The sequence below is a fragment of the Dreissena polymorpha genome, chromosome 9 (genome assembly GCF_020536995.1).
Source record: "Dreissena polymorpha isolate Duluth1 chromosome 9, UMN_Dpol_1.0, whole genome shotgun sequence".
NCBI classification, from domain to species: Eukaryota; Metazoa; Mollusca; class Bivalvia; order Myida; family Dreissenidae; genus Dreissena; species Dreissena polymorpha.
The window spans coordinates 16,802,935-16,821,403 of NC_068363.1; the positions used below are offsets into that span (position 1 = coordinate 16,802,935).

General features: G+C 33.4%; 1 long non-coding RNA gene across 4 annotated transcripts; it reads left to right on the forward strand.

Annotated features, from left to right (window-relative positions):
* The first annotated feature begins 1,242 nt into the window (after nucleotides 1–1,242).
* LOC127844893 (uncharacterized) lies at nucleotides 1,243–17,670 on the forward strand. 4 transcript variants are annotated; one of them, XR_008032941.1, is made up of 9 exons: nucleotides 1,243–1,304; nucleotides 1,759–1,872; nucleotides 7,530–7,764; nucleotides 10,150–10,230; nucleotides 12,137–12,251; nucleotides 14,326–14,402; nucleotides 14,779–14,968; nucleotides 15,767–15,970; nucleotides 16,845–17,670. It is a non-coding gene; the product is annotated as an uncharacterized LOC127844893 (long non-coding RNA). The 4 variants fall into 4 exon arrangements; XR_008032940.1 differs by having other exon boundaries at nucleotides 12,137–12,226; nucleotides 15,767–15,974; XR_008032942.1 differs by having other exon boundaries at nucleotides 12,137–12,226; nucleotides 14,779–14,882.
* Nucleotides 17,671–18,469: the final 799 nt, after the last annotated feature.

An 18,469-nucleotide genomic window follows, 5' to 3' on the forward strand; every position in this document is an offset into this window, starting at 1 on the left:
TCTAAAGAAGACTAATTACATACATGTTCGTATAAAGTACAATAACACCAAGAAAAACAACAACACTATGATCAAAATCATTATCACCACTGAAAAAAACGATAACATCGAGGATGATCTAGGATACATTCTTTTTCAATTTTGAGGCTTCACAATTTGGTAAAAGTTCTCCACGCAAGAACCGTATGTATCAATACATTATGCTCCGCTGAACACTATAACTGTGTCTTCATGCAACTACATCCAAGATGATATCGTTTTGCCATATGTTAGTGGTTACTTTAAAAGATTAAGTTAATCAAAGATGTCAACAAATCGTAGTTAAATTCACATAAATATATGTAACGACATTATAATTATTATCTATAAATGATTTATAGAACGTTTGCAATATTATCCGATAATCGGTTAACCTAATGCAGCTAAAATGGCGAAAAACACATTGGACTAGTCTTATTTTGGGTACAAATAGCATACAAACAGTTTTATCGATTGCCATCTTATCATTTACCTGTTTACATTTTTAACAACTTGGTACAAATCTGCATTAGATCTATAGTAAATGCATACTAATTGACAAGTTAAACACGTATCATGTAGCATAAATATCTGATAATTAGCTAATCTATCGGATTGAGTGTGTGTGTGTGTGTGTGTGTGTGTGTGTGTGTGTGTGTGTGTGTGTGTGTGTGTGTGTGTGTGTGTGTGTGTGTGTGTGTGTGTGTGTGTGTGTGTGTGGTGTGTGTGTGTGTGTGTGTGTGTGTGTGTGTGTGTGTGTGTGTGTGTGTGTGTGTGTGTGTGTGTGTGTGTGTGTGTGTGTGTGTGTGTGTGTGTGTGTGTGTGTGTGTGTGTGTGTGTGTGTGTGTGTGTGTGTGTGTGTGTGTGTGTGTGTGTGTGTGTGTGTGTGTGTGTGTGTGTGTGTGTGTGTGTGTGTGTGTGTGTGTGTGTGTGTGTGTGTGTGTGTGTGTGTGTGTGTGTGTGTTTGTAAATGGTGGAAACCCACTACCGGTCTATCGTTACACACCAAACAACCCACTACATATTGGCAACCCACTACACAAAACCTGGTAGTGACTTTGACATTTTGCTTTTTTGGGCTAAATTTAACATTAACTTTTTAAAAAATGTATTTTTACCATGGAATTGACTTGGCGGTTTTTATTCGCGATTGTGTGTTGCCGTACACTCTTGCGCGATGTTGCCATTTTTATGTCTCACACATTTTGCTCCAGTAATTGTGCGCATGCGCGCGTTTTCCAAAATGTCCTCCAAGACCGTGATTCAGATGGGAAATACAATTTAAGGTATTTGTATGCTGAATACGTTAATTTTAAATGCGATATTAGGCGGTTAAATAATAAATGTTCTTCTTGTATGAAATAAAGCGCACGTTGTCGGTTAAATTGCTTATTTTCGTATATAAACAGATACGATTTTACTAACAAATGTCATTCGTCCTTGCTTGTATCAAAATAAACATTTTCAAAGCTAACCTTTTACAAGTTTTAGGTGATGTGGAAATTAACTCAATGGCAACGTTATTGGAAACAGAAAAAGTATTCAATTTTCATTAGTATTTGCGAAATACGATTTCATTGATTGTTGTTTTGTGAATCATAATCGGTAACTGGTCAGTTCGTACCTATTCTAAGCTCGTACCCTACAGCATTGTACATTGTACAGATGCTGAACAAATTTGTTGCAGGCCTAAAAAGCTAAATGTTTTGTGCAATAGGTAACTTAAATTTTTTCCGTCAGGTTCTTCTTCCATGTGATGACATCATGTCTGCAATGAGACCTCAAAGAAAGAATTTCAAGAACTTTAGGCGATAAGTGGGACAGATCTGTTTCTAAAACAGGATGAAGAAAAAGGTATGTGCATCAATGAAGGGAAGCATTTAATTGTATGCTGATTCATCATATAGACAAGTTGATCGTTATATAGACGAGTTGATTGTTATTGCTTACAATCTGTATTTTTCTTGCATGCGCAGTTACTGGTTGGGCTATGGCAAAAGCGCTGATTACTGATAGCCTCAGGGTACCAATTCTCGAATTTTTTACCGATTTTATTTAATTTGTCAAACTGTTTCTAGTTTTAAGCTGATATTTCATGTAAAAGACTTCTCTTTCTGAAACTATAAAATGTTAAGAAAACAAGTATTAATAACTCGACCTTACCGTTGGTCAAATGAAGTTGGTAATGTTTACATTTTGCAACCGATTCGGAACCAATTATCGAACGCTCACTCATGCAAGCCACCAGACATTTGCAACACACATAAACTGGTAAAATAAATTCATTTACATTGCAACTGACGTGGATAATCATTACAAATATATTTTGTTCATTTAATCAAAAGATTAATACTAATTGATACTTTGGACAAACATTTTCCTTTTTTGACTTCTCTAACTACTGCTTGTAGAGCACAGACTGAGCATTTATTTGAATTTTTTCGTGTCATTTGTCTAAATGAGAGAGAGAAAATTAAATCTAAATAGATGTACTATATTTATCAGTATAATGATTCTCAATAAATGTTGTTGAATGGTACCGAGTTATAAATGTGGTTGAATGGTACCGAGTTACGAGTTGGCTTCAGTACGAATTGATCATAAAACAACTTAGTTGATTGCAACCTAAGCCTTTAAAATAATATTGTACTCACCGAGTTACAAGAGAAGTTCCGCAAACAATCCTCCACAGCTGGACAGAGTGATGCCGAGAATAATCAGGAATTCTGGGTGATTTAGTTGTCTTTACAACTTCAGCTTGTAGCATTTTCGTGTTAAATATTAAACTTTTACTTGGTTCAATGAATCTTTGTCTGCAGTTGTGTTTATAAGAGGCTGTCAAAATGGAAGTTTGCAAATAGAATGTATTCATATTGGACTTACTTAAATAGGACCCGATTTCAAATTAGATAGATAGATAGATTTATTTCGGAGATAGCATACATACTCACAATGCATCGAAACAACATGTACATAAAACAATATGAAGTAAAAACAATCATAATTGAAAAGTACATGCATAGAATGCACTATGGCATGCACACTAACGCCAAGGATTACACAAAAAAGAGTAATATCCCTTATTTCCATTGTGGTCCTTGAAATTCAACTATTCCACCGTGTGTAAATTTTATAATTTATAAAAATCGTTCGAGAATTGGTTCCGTTCGAGAATCGGTACCCTGAGGCTATGGAAAATATATGCAGTAAGTCATGTTTTTATCAGAAAATGAGAAAGAACTTCTAAAATGAATACTTTAACACAATAAATGAATTTAAGAACTATATGACACCACACCAACATCGGCTTTGGAATAATTGTATTGTTATTTTTTGTAATAATAAGCCTACATTTGTAAATGATTGAGGTTCACCGTCCATTGGTCTTCAACTTGGAAGCTCTGTCAAATGTTTTGTGACAGAAATAAAAGTATTTTATTGGGAAAAAAAGTTATAATCTTTTTGAATTAATATTGGAGCAGTTGTTGGAATCATTTTAATGAATTAACCTCGTTAGTTCTGTATGTATTTGTAATACACAAATGTAGGTGGTAAATTGGAGAGTAAAATGAACCTACAAATGATTCATAATATCAATTTAAAATAATTACATCAATATAAAACTATTTTATCCTTCAATGGACAAATACATAAATAAAAAGGTATATATATTGTGTTTTTGTTCATTGTAGTACGCATATATACATATTTAGCAATGATTTCATAATTTATTCGATCAAAATATATGCCACTGATGTACGATGAGCTTCCAATGTTTGTATAAAGGATAAATAGTTTTTGATCTAATTCATTATTAAACATTGTTCACCACATAATGACATTTTGATACTAAAATAATCGTAATATAACATGCTTACAAGGTCATCCCTTTAAAAAAAAATAGAAAGATACAGGTTATCTATACTATACAAGTGATGATGGGGATGATTATGGTGATGATGCAGTTGATAATGATTAAAAGTGCGAGCATTCGCTGATTGCATTCAAACATTTATGTTTACTGAACCACCATTTTATTGGATTAGTATTATAAAATTTTTTATTTATATGCAACAATTTATTGTCTATTGTTTCTTCTATATTATAAAATGTATTTATTAAGATGAAGAAAGAGATAAAAAATGACACAACTGCATGCTTTTTTTAAGGTTCAAGATGAAAGCATTATTAATCTTGTTTAATTACTGGACAGACATTCGCCACCTGTTGGGGGCGGGCACTTTGGGTCACTAAAGTTTATGACACCCGTGTTAATAGTAAGTATATGTCAAACAAAGGGCCAATTATACCACGGTTTACATGTTGAAATCACGAGTGTCAACGCTTGTGAACACATGCAAATTATTTTAAAGTAGACAGCCACTTTCCATTTGTGCTTTTAAATTTTGTCCAGACTTGGTAAGGTTTCAATATTCAATTTATCGTAAAAATCAAAGAATGCAATCTAATAAGAAATGTTTTTTATACATGTTGGATTAATTGCTTAGTCCATTTAGTTTATTTTAGAACCATATATATGCTGAAACAACTTTAAATGATAAACCAATGATAATCAAACGGTGTTAACTTGTTTGTACAAGTAGTTGTCACCTAAATATTGTTTGTGTATATTTATGTTGAACAAGTTGATTTCATAACTTCAAATGCTTTATTAGCGAAAACAAAAATACAATCTTACGTTTTTTATTAAAGTTATTTATTATAAATAATTATTAATATAATTGAGTTTCACTGTGTTTTGATGAGTTAAATAATTGCGGAAATTACAGTTATTTTCAACATAATCTATAGATCAGCGTAAAGCCAACTGCCTTTTTCCCACTAGTGGGCGTAGTCAGAAAATAGCAGGTGCGCGTAACGTCATTCTTCAAATTGTCTATAATAGCACATTAGAGCGTAGGCTACTTTGCTCCATATTTTCTTGCACAGTCCAGCATTTATGTTATACTAATACGAATATTTTCCATATAGGAAATAGTAATTTATAGAAACGTGATATAATGATGAATTGTTTCACCCAAACTTTATAAACTTTCCAGAAATGATATTGTTTGCTCTACACTATTTTACCTAGTACTGAATATGGATGTTTTGTGGGTGGAATCAATAGTTCGCTTTTGCAAGAGTGTTATTTAGGTTGAATTGATTAAAAAAGATATGATGCTGTATACAATTGAGCGCTTTTTAATATTAATATAAAATGATGACAATGGAATGCAAGTGGTAATAAAGTTTAACTTTGAAGAACCAAATGAATTGATATTAAATGTTGTTATATATTAGACCTATTTAATTTATCATTTTGCCTGTTCTTTATTGTACATGATTCTGATACAGTGCAATGTCTTGCAAGGACCTGTCTTGTGTAATTTGTTATAGCAACTATCTCTAAAATTAACACTTATGCCAAACATAAATACTTGTATGTTTCTAAACAACACTTTACAGGCGGACTATGTTGACGATCTACTTTCTGCAAAATTGGCTCATATGAAGAATCGGCTTACATTCAAATGTTTCCGATCAATTCATGTTCGTAGGCATAGTCAAAATAATTAAAATAAAAAATAATAAAAATAAAGTGATTTCAAGTTAATTTCAGTTTTTCTTGTTTAATCTTTGCTTATACATAAAATTAGTATTAGTAAAATAAACAAAGGTAAAACTTTAGCTGCCCCAGCACCAGAACATTCCCATCATCAACCGCGCCTACTTGAATTACGATAGCTCCTTAAAAGAATGTGAGAATTATATTAGAATATAACTTTTTGTATACATTTTGAGAAAAAAAACAACATAACACACAAATTGTATTTATCTGTTACTCTCAATTATAGAACTACTTTGAACAAAAATATTATAGCAGTTCTCTGTCTGCAGGCCCTTATGTTTTGCTAAAATCAGTTAGTTAACAGGTCTACACAATATATTTCTAAATGAAATACAAAAATAAGTATAATATAATTAATAATATTAATAAACACACATGATAATATTAATTACACACCTGGCAAGATTAAAGTTCTAACCAAAAATCAATTAGGCATTCCTGGTATTAATTTCGTCAAGTCCTTCGTATAATCCTATGTATAGAGAAACAAGTTATTTATAACCGACCAATGACGTTAAACAATGCAACTTTCAATTGACACAGTGCCATACGGTACAATCGGAATGGAACAATAATAGTGTTTTTAGATCTGGAATAGCATTACTTGTAAGTTTTTATTAACTTTATTGTAATGCAACTAGTAAAATAATGTTTATATTTTATATTAAGTAACTCTTGCATGATCATCTGCACTGTTTGCAGCCGTTAAAGCTTCCTACTTTTCTTAACTTGTTGAAACGATGCTATTGTAAATGGACGTTCAACAATATGAGGTCGATATATATTTATAGGAGTAGTTTGTAAGCTGTAGTGACTTGCATAGTTTGTTTGCCAACGTAGTAACTAACTTAATTTGTATGACAGTGTAGTGACTTGCCTAGTGTGTATTCCAATTACATGACATGCCTAGTGTGTCTGCCGCTGTAGTGACTTGCATAGTTTTTATGCAAATGTTATAACTTATTAAGTCCATAGTTTGTATGCCAGCGTAGTGACGTTCCTAGCGTGTATGCAAATTTCATGACTTAGTTACATAGTGTGTGTGCCACTGTAGTGACTTGCATATTTTGTATGCCAATGAAGTAACTAGAGGGAGCAGTGGTCTAATGGTAGGACGCTGGCTTAGGGATCGAGATGTCCCGGGTTCGAATCCCGCCCTGACCACTGAAATTTCCTTGAGCAAGAAATTTATCCCACATCTGCTCCTCTCCACCCAGGTGTATAAATGGGTACCTGTGAGGGAAATAAGCCAATGTGCAGTGGCTGCATACTGCGCCAAGATGTTAACGGACGACTTATGACCCAGTGATCAGGGCAAAAATGTAAAGCGCCTTTGAACGCACATATCGAGTATGAAAATGGCGCAATATAAATGTGGTATAAACAAAAGTGACTGGCTTAGTTTGTATGCCAGTGTAGTGACTCGCCTAGTGTGTATGCCAATTTCATGACTAACATAGTGTGTAAGCCACTTTAGGGACTTGCATAGTTTGTATGCCAATGAAGTAACTAGCTTAGTTTGTATGCCAGTGTAGTGACTCACCTAGTGTTTTTTCATGACTTACATAGTGTGTGTGCCACTGTAGTTACTCGCCTAGTTCGTATGCCAATTTCATGACTTACATAGTGTATGTGCCACTGTAGTGACTTGCATAGTGTGTATGCCAATGTGCATGTAGTAACTTCCATAGTTTTATGCCAGTTTAGTGACTCACCTAGTGTGTATGCCAATTTCATGACTTACATAGTGTATGTGCCACTGTAGTGACTTGCATATAAATATAAAATATTTATAAAATTTTATATACTATATGGTTAAATATGTATAATATTGATTAACTTTTACAAATCTTTTATTGTTTATTTCTCTTTCAATTAGGTTTGATGAAACTACAGAAGATGGCAGTTTTGGAAGGCTTGTAAATGACTCCACACACCCCAATTGCAAAGTGCAGTGCTTTGAGGAGGAGGGTCTACCAAGCTTGTATGTTGTTGCCCTCCGTGACATTCTGCCACTGGACAGACGCTACAGGTGACTGTGCCAGTGTCATCTCTCGTGCAGAGAAGAAGTTGTGTATAATTATGGTGCAGGACCATATCCATGGAGGAAAAAGGTACTTATTAATAAAGAAATGTTTCCTCTAAATGGCCCTTTTTACACCCCCACTACTAGATGATCCGTCTGTCCCAAAATTGGCTGTCCTCTAACTTCCTGATGAACTGCCTGAGGCCTGTTTCTACTGCCTTCATGGGTCCGATAGTCGGACCCTTTCCCAATGCCAAATATGCCTAGTTTTTCTCAATTCGTACCCCAAAATTCCCAATTTAAAAAAAAAACCTGTTATTTTTTAGCTCATCTATGCTATTATGACCTGTCTTTTTCCGTCTAGGGGGGTCGTGTGTCAACATTTTTACTTAAATGACATCTCCTACTAAATCGATGGGCCAGTCTTGATGTAAATTGCCAAGAGTGAAAGTTTTTCAAAGAATTGTATGCCAACCGAAAGGAAAAAAAATCTCTCTAAAACTGCAAGGTTTAAGACTTTAATAGATATTTGGCATGAAGCATCGTCTGTTGGAACTCTACCAAGATTGTTTGAAGTACATTGTAACGCCCATTTATCGCAGACCGGTAATGCGGCCTACTATGGCATGCAATGAAGCATGAAAACAGTCGATTAGTGACAGTGTTGTTTGCACACAGCCGGGGTTGTTTTTAATATTTAAGAAATAACTAATTAGTGTCCCTGCATAGGTTATAATGGCAGTTTACTGTACTATAAGTCGTTAAATTTCGCAACTGGTCATTCTGTCTCTGTACACGAAATACATCGCAAAAATGGATACGCATAATACTGTCACACGCAAACATAAACAATTCTCGATTACTGAGAAGATCGAGATAATAGACACGAACTGAAGAAGATGGCAACAGATTTCCATTGGTCATTCCATACTGTTTGATAGGAAAGTATGTGTACATAACATTATTTCATTTATTTTGGCAGTCATTTTAAGGATCATCTCATGCTATTGAATTACAGCAATAGATATACCCTGTTGAAGGTTTTATAGAGATGCCACTTAAGCAAACCTTTATACATAAAATATTGATTATCTAAAACTGAACTAACTACAATGCATTGCAGTTATAATGTGATCAAAGTCTTCTAGTCATTTTGTGAGAAGGAAATTTAAGTTGTTGTGTCATATTTGCTGCTATGTTTCATATACTGATACAGTGTGCGAAATTCAGATTTTAAAGTATTAGCCCAAATTCTTACATATATAAAAAGTAAAATTTCTTAGTAGCCCGACTATATAAATGTTTAAATTGTTCCCACTAGCCCGAATGGATTTTCACTAGCCAAAACCCTTCAGGCTAGTGCGAATTTCGCACACTGCTGATAGGTAGCAAACAAAGTTAAGTCATTAAAAGTTACAGTTTTATTTATACAGAGTTTTTTTATGCCTCTGACATCTTGATGCAGGACACATATAATGATTGTGTTGGCCATCAGTAAATCCGTCCATAGGATGGTCTAGCGCAGGGATTGACCTTTACTGTTGGGAGGGGACGGTCCACAGGACTGGCTACCCTCAAAGCCCACTTGTTTGATACTGAATATGCATGTACTGGTCCTGATAATCAAAAAACACCAATTTGCATTATCCCATAGTGCATACAATAGCATAAAAATCCAAATGATTATCAAAATTGAATTTTGGCAAATAATAAAGCACATATAAATATTTTCAATGTATAATATAACATATTTCGCTTAGAATATTATAAACCATTGTTGCTTAAATAAAGATCTAATATAGAATACTTTAACTTGACTTAAATTTGACACTATGGTTTTTTGTGTGCTGAGCAATCAATAAGCAATTAGAGCAATTTAAATATTTATCGATATTTGATAGGGCTTTCCATTTCTTTTTGTTTTGCAATAATTCCTAAAATGTGAAATCTTGACATGAATTTTGCTTACTTTGATTGTGTGTTTTTTAAAATAGGGTTACAATTTAAAACTGCCTTTTGTAGAAAAAATAATTGCTGAGTTGAAAAGTTGTTCATCAACTATTATTGCGTCTGGAGAAATACTAATGATATCCAATTTTAGTCAAATAATGGCCTAATGACGCATATAAGCCAACCTCACTTTGGCCTTGACATAGTTTGTACTTAAAATATTAGAAATGGGTCATCCTACACGAGCAATAAGCCTGTGTGGGCAGTGAGCACAGCATCTTGTTTTCAAGGAAAATAAAAATATGCCTAATGTGTATTTTGTGCTCTAATATATAAACTAAATAGTACATGTACAAACACATTACTGGGATTATACATATAAATTACAAAATAGCCTATGCCTTCCAACACAGCTTGTCAGGGCATAATATATAATAATACAGTAAATATATAAATGAAATGTCGCTATTTAATTTGAAACATGTTTTGAAATCCAAACAGTATTGTTATTTTTAAACTGCAGTTCGAAAAGCTGTGACGTTATAGTATCCAAGCCAGGCGTGAGACCAGTCCATTGCCTACTTGAAGTTTAAACAACGGAAAGGTAAGTATTTAAACCCTGTAGATTATTTTTCATGGCATTGTGTAATATGACGCATGTTGCATTTAGCTACAAAACTGTGTTTTTGAGCAAGCAATCAATTTTATTCGCTTACAACTCTTATAAAAAAAAAATTAGATTGATATCAAAACTTAACAATTAGTCACGTTAAGCAGTTTGATCTGTAATAATTGACAAAATCCTGTCCGTATCAATCCTCGAGCCATATTTACTGTGTTGCAACAAATAAGAGCACAGCAAATATGAGTGCAAGAAAATCGGAAGCTGTCTTAATAAAGATAACTAACAATAAAGAGCTTGAAACTAGATTTTTAGCTCTTGTTACATTGTTCAGAAAGTCGATAATGTGAATGTAAAGAAATAGTTTTTCCTGTTCTAATTCATAGCGATAAAACCTGTAGGCATTTTTAAAAGACAGTGCTAGTAGCATTGTAAACATATCTGGTTTATTAAAGTATGTACATTTGATCTTTCCTATCAGTTATTTGCAAAATAATCAGATTAAAATGACAATAAAACTTGAAAGCAGACACGAAAGCATTGAATGACAAAAAAAGTGCTTCCATAAGCAATAAATAAACAAGTACTGATGTAGATTTCTTCCATCGTTTATTAGGGTTATGTACTTTAAACCAACTGTCAATTTAACTTGTATGTTCAGATGAAAACTAATCGTTGCTTTAACACAAGCTTATTGTTCATTTGAAAGCAATGATTGTTCTGAACTTTTATTCAATTTTAAATTGAAATATGTTTATTTACTTTATTTGGTTAATTTTATTTATGTCACTGTATCTGATGAAAAACTCTACCCAATCTAAGGTAGCGTTCCCCTCTCATCATTCTGTTTATACAAGAAATGCAGTTATAAAGTAAGTACTCAATTCTAATTTGATAATCACTTTAAAAAAGATAATAAAATCACTGGCATAACACTTCCTGAAATACTAGATTATTGTTTGATACTAACTTAGTTTTAAGAATTAAGGGTTATACTAAATTGACCTAAAATGCTCTGTAGGTGTAGTATATGCTACTAGTAATTCTTATCTACTGGTTTCATTTACTGCCCTTTTGGGGGATCTTTCAACTTGCTTTCTTTATGAAATACATGAAATTACATTGTTATATTTGTCAATGCTTAAAGAAACATTACTACTCAAAATGAAGGAAAATTTTGTTCAATATTTCGTAAAATAAAGCTAAACAATTAAAAATCATTGTATCTTATGGAAATTGCCAAAATTTCAACGCCAGACGTGGTCTGATAAAATAGATGTTTGTAGATACAAAATGCGCGTTTTTATTCTTGTTTTACATATTTAATTCGATTTAATAACATGGAATTAATTGTGTCACAAATAAATAAAAACGAGCATTTTGTATCTACAAAATATATGTTATCATACCACATCCAGCATTGAAATTGTGGCTATTGCTATAAGGAACACTGATTTTTAAGGTGTTTACTTTATTTTACGAAATACTTTACAAAATTTTCATTGACTGTGAGCGTTATAGAGGCTTTAATTGGTGGCTCCCAAAGTGATAACCCATGACAATGCAGGCTCTAGTGGCTTGAGTGTTTGTACACACATGCAAGTCACTACACAGTACACACTATGCAAGCTAGTACACACTATGCAAGTCACTACACAGTACTCACTATGCAACAAGCCAGTACACACTATACAAGTCACTACACAGTACACACTATGCAAGCCATTACATACCATGCAAGTCACTACACAGTACTCACTATGCAAGCTATTACAGCATAATTAATTAATTTGACATGAGATCTATACAGTTTTCAAGCTCTTCATTAAGTTCATGAGTATAATTTGTATTTTTTATGTGTTTTAGTAATAAATTTTTTAATCTTCAGGACAAGTTTGCTTTATACACTGATGTCGGAGCTTGGAGAAATTCACTTGACTACATTACCCAGCTCAGGCAGTCTGCAATACTCAAAGAAGTGAGGACTCTGAGATAAATAATTTGTACGGATCATGGTGATAAAACAACATGCATCATAGATAGCTAAATCAGGGCTTTTTCCTTCTGTGAGAATGGGCGTTTTTCACAAATTTGAGAAATTGGCGACTCAAATTTCACAATTTCAAGAAGTTTGTGACTCAAATTTTCAAAACTTAAGAAAGTTCACGACTCATTATTTCACAATTTTGAACAGTTTTTGACTCATTTGTTCACAATTTTGAACTGTTCGCGACTCTTTTTTTCACAAAAGGAGGGTTGGGGCCAAGGCCGCTCCACAAAAATAGGAAAAAAAGCCCTGTGAATGAGTACTTTGTATTAAGTAGTGTGTTAATTTTTGAAGGCATTATGAATACTATTGTGTGAAAATCTGTCATAGCCTAGGACTATAATTACTATATTTAATAAAACTGGTCCAAGGAATTTTGACTATATACTTTTGGTAACAAAATCAAACATGTTACCACTGAGACAATCAAAAATTATAACTGAAAGCTATATTTTAAGGATATGTGAGTACCGGTAATGATAATACATGTTTTGACATTATTGGAGTTTTCAGACATAAGTGGAATGTAGGGCACCTGTGTCATTTGGACATATTTCTGTTTGAATCTGTGACAATTTTTTGGATATTTGTCATTTTGTTATGTAGACAATTCTCTTTGAACATTGTGGCATGCGTAAAAAAGTTTTTTCTAATGTTTATAAGGTATTGAGCTTTTCAAAGAATGAATTTGTCTGTGCCATGTATATTGTTGGCTAAGGGATTAAATTTGTCTTTAAAGGGATCTTTTCACGCTTTGGTTAATTGACAAAATTGAAAAAAGTTGTTTCAGATCCGCAAATTTTCGTTTTAGTTATGATATTTGTGAGGAAACAGTAATACTGAACATTTACCATGGTCTAATATAGCCATTATATGCATCTTTTGACGATTTTAAAACCTAAAAATTATAAAGCGTTGCAACGCGAAACGATTGAATAATTTGGAGAGTTCTGTTTTTGTCGTTAAATTTTGTGAAACTACGAATATTGCTTATATAAGGTATAAAATACGTCAAGTATGTGTACTCGGCGGAATAGCTCAGTAGGCTAAAGCGTTTTTACTTCAGGACTCTGGCAGGACTCCAGGGGTCACTGGTTCGAAACCTGCTCCGGGCCATGTTCTTTTCCTTTTTTTAATTTTATTCTTGATTTTTTACTGGAGCTTTTACGATCCAATGTTTACATTTATCAATATGAAGCATTTAATGAATAAGTTAAAAAATGCCAAAATCTGTGAAAAGGCCCCTTTAAAGTGGGGCTCATAAAAACTTTTATCTGCAATATGTGCCAGTTATCCACTTAAATTGAACAGGATGGGTCACATATAACTACACCGCATTGCATTGCTGCGTGTCCCTATTTGAATGCTACACTGTCCTCAGTTTGACTTTTCACTGTCCTAATTAAATAAGATATTACTTTTTAACCAGGTTTTTAACCAGGTTTTCCGAAGGAAAAATTAACCAGGTTTTCCGAAGGAAAAAACTGGTTATTAGATTGGCGAATGCGGGCGGGCTGGCTGGCTGACGTGCTGGCTGGCTGGCGGGCGGGCGGAACAAGCTTGTCCGGGCCATAACTATGTCGTTCATTGTCAGATTTTAAAATCATTTGGCAAATTTGTTCACCATCATTGGACGGTGTGTCGCGCGAAATAATTACGTCGATATCTCCAAGGTCAAGGTCACACTTTGAGTTCAAAGGTCAAAAATGGCCATAAATGAGCTTGTCCTGGCCATAACTATGTCATTCATTGTGAGATTTTAAAATCATTTGGCACATTTGTTCACCATCATGGGACGGCGTGTCGCACGAAAGAATCACGTCAATATCTCCAATGTCAAGGTCGCCACGACTAAAAATAGATTTTTTTTAAAAACAAACTTACAAAGGGGGTTAGTTTTGTTTGTTCATTTCAAAAGTTCAGTTTGAGTTTTCTCCCTTTATCAGATTTTTTTTTCACAATGAAAACCTGGTTTTGTGACAATTTTGTCCCTTGTTATAATAATATTATACAGTTCTTGATGACTGCAGTGTCCACGACTAAGATGTTGAACCAGATGGCCTACATCCAGAACTGACGCATGGAGTTCAAAACTACATGGATAAAGGTATTCTTTTCTGTAAAACCTTTTGAAAAAAAAGATTTCATGTACCTCAGGCTAGTTCAGTTTATAGGGAATTTGTCCATAAACCCCACATTCAAAGGTTAGATTCAAATAAAGAAGGAATTTATACATATGGAGGTGCAAAACAGCTTGGAGCAAGATATTCTTTGGTGTGAAACATGTTGAAAAAAAAAGGTTTACATATACATCCAGCTAGTTCTATTATTTTGGAACTGGTTGATCAACCTCACATGCACAAGTTGGATGACAGTGACAGTCACAATGTTTACATTTTAAAATTAATGTATGTGGCTCAATCTGTTTTCTTATGTCATGTTGTTACATGTACAGTGATGAGTCTGCATCGGTTACCTTCTAGGCAGCTACGTTCGATTCGGCTTAAGGTCACCATAGTTAGCCCAGACAGCCCTCCGGCACTTTGTCAGAGGACAGATCATCTGAGATGTGATTGAGAGTCATGAGGTAACCGCTGTGCAAATATTTGGCTCGGATCTGACAAACCGCAAAAAGTTTGCCTTTTAAAGAGTGTGGCATATCATTCCAACAAGGTACATTTTATAACAAAATGATTAAATACTTGTTATATATACATTTGTCACTGTGAGACCATTATTTAGTTTAGCTGTTCGTAATGTTATTATATTTTAATAAGAGTGAATTGAAACCTAAAATTTTTGTATTGTATTTTCACCTATATGGAACATGTGTTAGTAAATGTTTTTAATGTTTCTTATGATTCGAGACAAATAGTGTAAGCATTTTTTGTTTTGATAATATATTAATTGTAATGAGTTAAATATTTTAGAAAAATATGTACAGTACTATATGCGTAAATGCATATACTTCACATTTCTTATTTTATCCGAGGAAGAACTTGTCCAAAACACTCAAATGTTGAGTTTGTAAATATGTTTTGACATTTTTGGTGGTCAGTAGTTTTTTTAGATTCTCGTCTTGTAGTTAGTTCATGTACTGTAATAAGGTATTGATAAGAAAAGTTTATTGGTTTGGTTTAAAAATGTATGAAGCGTTTAGATGATTAATTACTTCAATGTATAACTGTCATAGACTTTATAACTGGCGATTTATTTTAAATAAAAATTAATGTTGGATTGATTGTGGCTTCAAGTCACAGAAGACATCTCAGATACAGATCATTCCTGGAGTTCAAACATCACATTAAATTATTTCATTTTCATATGTTAATGTTTGGACTAACAATAGCAAATAAGCAAGCATATACACGTATATATATATCCAGTTCAAACTGTGTTTGATTTCAGTTATAAGTGCGGTGTAAAATATTCATATTGTATAAACCATAAACTTAAACATAACAATTACAGATGTGCATTGCCCCATCACCTTTGTCCAGCCACCTGGCAGATTCCCTGCGGAGTAGTTGTGTGCTAACTTCTCGGGTTCCATCACCAATGATGGCTTCCCCAAGGCTACAACTACATACAGAAGATGATAGTCAACATTCAGCTTGTGATGTAAGAAACGGGCATTCAGCCGGCGAATATAAACCAGCACACCTTAACTGCTTGGTAGGTATGTAGTTACGAGTACATGAAACTGTTTAGTTGTTGAAAATTAAAAATTGTTTTCCCTTGAATCATCAGTAGCAACATTAGCCAATGTAAATTTTGATGTATTCTTAATTAATTTATCATGGAAACTTTGAAAAGAACAATTTAAGTGTTAATATCTGTAACATTATTGTTAATTTTATTATTAAGCTAAATAATGTTTTTGTACATTACTCTTTCTTGAATAAATTTGGGATAAAATAATTCCACTTTCCAAGCACGTGTACTTTGTACACATGTACATGTATTTGACTTTATCTGTTTGTTTTACATTTTTATACTAGTTGATAATAGTAAATGTAGTTGACAGAAATAATTGTAAACAATATTGCTGTTACTGGAAAAATCCTTATAGTGTAAGCAAACACACCTTTCCATATGGAGAGGAAATCCAGGTTCAAATCCTGATGGGGATCCCATATAAGCAGCAACTTACATAATGTGCATATAAATTATACAAATAATAGTATATGTTGTCATAGTGTGTGATATTTAATATTCATATTAAAATAGTTATTAATTTTTTGACATTTTCTCTATCACACACACACACATACGCAATATACGCTGGCAGTGACATATTATGTATTTTTACTTTATGTGATTTATCATTAGGACACCATCATTAGCTTTACGCTTCAAAAAAGGCCCATCACTTTCTCCTGGCAATTAATTATAATTATTACCCTTTTTTAATTTAAAAAGAAAAGGGTTTGTTTTCAACGAGTGTGCATCTTTTTTCAACTACAGAATCTGATGTTCATATCTTCAGTGTCTTATTATAAGGCAAATACTGAAATAAAATGAATATTTCATGCAGTTTTTGTGTCAGTTTTCATGTGCAGTGCTCATGGAAAGTGCAGGGAGAGGATCTTGCTGGAACAGGTGCTCACCCTTCAGTTGGCTCGATTGGTAGCGCCCAAGTCACTGCCAGCGCCCATGAGAAGGCCAGATGCCCTGGAGATGGGAACCACTGACACATGATCAGTTCCCCATCTAGAGCAGCACTAAAGGCGACCTCCATAAAGCCTACTTTCTGGAATACATCTGTGTGCAGAGCTTGTACATCAAGTTGAAGACTTACAATTCATCTCATTGACAGTGATACAACATTTAAACAAAACCGTTTTATGACTGAAAAATCTAAATAAAAACAAAATATGTTGTTGCCTTATACCAGTGTCATGGCACACTGGTCGCTTTACTATATGCTGCAATAAATTGCTTCTTTTCAAGGATGAGGCTTTGTTGACTGCTTTAATAAATATATAATGTAAAATTACCTGCTCAACTATGAAATTATATGAATCAAATATTGTGTACAACTACTGCTTGCCTCATTAAAAAAACACAATATGAAGCTTCATTACTAAATGTGTCCGCAAAATTTTATTCCCGATTCTGATCAGTGACTCCTTTGTGTAGCTTATGTTTAACGACTGTTCAGTTTAGTTGCTTTTTTGACCAAGTTAGTTATTTATCAAATACAGTGTACTTTTCTAATCATTTTGCTCTATGTTGTATAAAGTTACTGTTCAAAATGAATCAGATATCTAAGATGAGTATTGTCTAATCTTTTTTAATTAAAATCACTTGTCATAAATATAACTTCCTGGGCTAGTTTTCAAAATTGCATATGTATTGCGCAAAATGTTTGTTCATTTGAATTCAAGTGTTTCAACAGTCAATAAATTAATATTAAATAAAAACAGTTTTAGTTGAATAATAATTGATGTTTTGGCTATTCGGTCTTTTTTACACTTACACAGTATTTCTATACAATTGCGGATAGAATTGAATTACAGATTGATATTATTTGACTATTTGACAATTTGCATTCTACTGATTAATATACACAATCGAATAATTAACATGTATCTGAAAATCAAGAATAAATACAGTAACTTATTGTTATGAGTTATTACGGATTAAGTTCATATTGTATATAATGTACATATATATCTTGTATAGTTGGTTGCTCATTCGATGATGCAGCCTGTCAAGTTTATAAATGAAGGTCACTCGCTGAATGCCAGATATATCCAAATCTTTCATTTACATTTAATTGATTGTATGTCTTTAATATAATTAACGGGTACTTCAAATATAGAAATGTTTTAAAATAGGTATCGTAAGGAAAAAAATAATCATAAGGTCCGTTTTGCGATAGACGTCTGCAGTCGAACATGAATTTTGCTATTATAATAACCGTGTAAATAAAAACTATACGCAACTACAGTGCCTTTAACGATAATCGATTTTTATGCCCCGAAGGAGGGCATATAGTGATCGGACCGTCCGTCCGTCTGTCCTTCCGTCACACTTTGCGTTAAGGTTTCTCAAAATGCTCATAACTACTATGTCCCTTGAGATATAACCTTCATAATTGGTATGCATGTGTATGTGGAAAAGACCTTTCCATACGCACAAACATGTTGACCCCTGTGACCTTGACGT